Source organism: Galeopterus variegatus, unplaced genomic scaffold (genome assembly GCF_000696425.1).
Source record: "Galeopterus variegatus unplaced genomic scaffold, G_variegatus-3.0.2 Scaffold14206, whole genome shotgun sequence".
In the NCBI taxonomy this organism is placed as follows: Eukaryota; Metazoa; Chordata; class Mammalia; order Dermoptera; family Cynocephalidae; genus Galeopterus; species Galeopterus variegatus.
The window spans coordinates 23,832-26,536 of NW_007740317.1; the positions used below are offsets into that span (position 1 = coordinate 23,832).

The 2,705-nt window shown below is 41.0% G+C and overlaps 1 pseudogene; it reads right to left on the reverse strand.

The window, feature by feature from the left end:
* Positions 1-109: 109 nt before the first annotated feature.
* LOC103581898 lies at positions 110-1,326 on the reverse strand (annotated as a pseudogene).
* Between the last annotated feature and the right edge of the window lie 1,379 nt (positions 1,327-2,705).

The window sequence follows — 2,705 nt, forward strand, 5'->3', positions numbered from 1 at the left end:
GGGGGGGGGGGGGAATGGGGAGGCCGCTACTGCTGCTGGAGGCTGCTGCTGCTGCTGAGGACTGAGCTCATTTCTTCTGCCAACAGCTCCCGGGATCTTTCCCAATTACCTAGAGCATGGACCTTGTCCCCAGAGACCACTGCGCCACCTTCTTTCTTTTTTTCTTCCACTGCTCCAAGAAACACATTCACTGCCTGTTTGTTATGGAGTAGCCCATAGAGAACATTAGAGTCCCATGAATTTCCAATACAGATCTGTGCATAGGCCTTTTTAAGTCTATTTACAACTTCATCATGGATGCTTTCATGTAAAAACATTTGCCTTGTGGTGATATACCTCTGGCCAGCTGTCCACATGGCAGCAAAGAGAGCTGACGGGACCACTAAGCTGAGGTCTGCATCCTCGAAAGCAATAATGGCATTGTTTCCTCCAAGTTCTAACAAACTTCTCCGAGACCTCTCCTGCACCATAAGAGCCACCTATTTTCCCATGTGAGTACACCCAGTGAAAGACAGCAGGTTCACCTGTTTGTCTTAGGCCAATGCTGTGCCAATATCTGCTCCACCACAAGTCAAGGAACAAATTGCACCAGACAGCTTGTTGTCCTCCAGAACCTTGGCTATTATCTATGTGACAGCTACACTCATGAAGGAAGTTGTTGGAGCTCCTTTCTAAAGGCAGACATTCCCACAGATCATTGCAATGGCATTGTTCTAGTCATACACTGCCATGGGGAGATTAAATGCAGTGATGATTCCAATCAGGCCTACAGGATTCCACTGTTCAATGAGTGCATGGCCAGGTCTTTCGGAAGGCAAGAAGGGTCTCCCAATCATCCGTGATAAGCCAACAGCATAATCACAAATATCCACATACTCTTGAACTTCTACCCCACCTTCTACTAAGATTTTCCTCATCTCCAAAGACACCAGGCTTCCTCGTACTTGGATCTTCTCCCACAAGGAATCATCAATCTGTCTTACTATTTCTACTTCCTCGCTTTGGAGCAGGAATCTCCGCCCAGATTTTCCATGCTTCTCTTGCTTTCTTTATAGTTTCTTCATAGTCTGCCACACTGGCCTGTCAGACTCTTGCTATTGGCTCATTGTTAGCAGGACAATAGGTCATAATAACCTCTCCCCAGCCTCTGAAGCTTCCATTATACCTGCCTTCACTCTCCTTGTGGAGCCCCAGCTCTTTCAGCCATGCATACTGGGGCTGATTGATCAGCAGAGTGGACATGAAGGCAGCAGGCTTGTTCCAAGGTCCTGAGGGCTTGCTGGTCTTTACAGCATGCAAACACAGGGCACAGGGAAGGCACCACATACTGATGAGCATGTTTTTTTTTGTTTGTTTGTTTTTATGTTTTCCTATTTGATCATATTTTATTAAGTATTTTAGAAAAAAAATGCCTAAAAGGGGAAGAAAGGCTTAAGAACTCTGCAAAAGCTCAACTGTTCCATTCTTTCTTCCCAAGAATTGCACATGAGTTTAATCTTGGAAACTAAATAAACTCACTCAGAGCATGCCATCTATCTCACCTAAACAAAGTCCTGGATTCCAAGTTTAACCTATTCCCACTTCAATTATACAATAAAGAGATGTGTTCTACTGTAGTACACACACCAAATTTGTTATTGATTTTTTTCTGCTGATCCTGCAGGCACTGTTCACACTCTGTGTTTCCCTTGTTTCCTCAACCTTCTTCAAACCACACTTGATAATGCATTCACAGCAGAGATCAGGTGATTCTCTTTCCACTTCTCTCTTTTGGCTGCTAAGATATTTTTACACTTTACTTATTCAGCAGCTTTTATGCTTAATTCAAGTAGCCAGAAATACTATTTTCCTGACTTGCCTAAGTGTTAACTAACACTCTATGACTCAAACTAAATTGCCCATTCCAGGTGCTTCTGCTTCCGCAGTGAAATTTTACTAAAAGTGTTTCTGTCATTTTAACCTTATTCATTTACATAAATTTATAATTCTCATTTTACAAGGTCTTATTTGCCTTAAATAGGTAGAAAAACATTTAATAACATATGGACTCGAAATGTATTCTGTTCATAAGAGATCTTAATGATGTCTTTCTATATCAACTTGATTGTGTTGTCCAGTTCATGTTTAAAATACCATCATGTGAAGAAACCAGAATATTCCTAAAATGGACGGCTTATATTTTCCATCTTTAGACAGCAGCAACTGTAGAATGAGCCCTCTCTTATAGTCAGTCGAATTCGTCGTCTATTATGACTAGGAATTATATAGTTCTATAAGCCTGTGCTACTTTTCATTAATTTTCAGCAATGAGGTTATGTTTATATGAAAACTTTATACAACTCTGAATATTGATTCCTCAAATCTATGTGGCACTACAGAGCTTACTGTGAATAATAGTTTGTATTTACCTGCTCATAAAAATGGATAAGCCCTAGCAGTAGCAGATTAATTTTCAGCAATGAGGTTATGTTTATATGAAAACTTTATACAACTCTGAATATTGGTTCCTCAAATCTATGTGGCACTACAGAGCGTACTGTGAATAATAGTTTGTATTTACCTGCTCATAAAAATGGATAAGCCCTAGCAGTAGCAGTCAAAAAAGAAAACACAATAGCGGGGCCAGGAGGATTGAATATCCCATATCTGGCAGAGCTCCATCTCTGGGGTAACTTGACCTCAAATTACAAACAGGAAGATCAGGA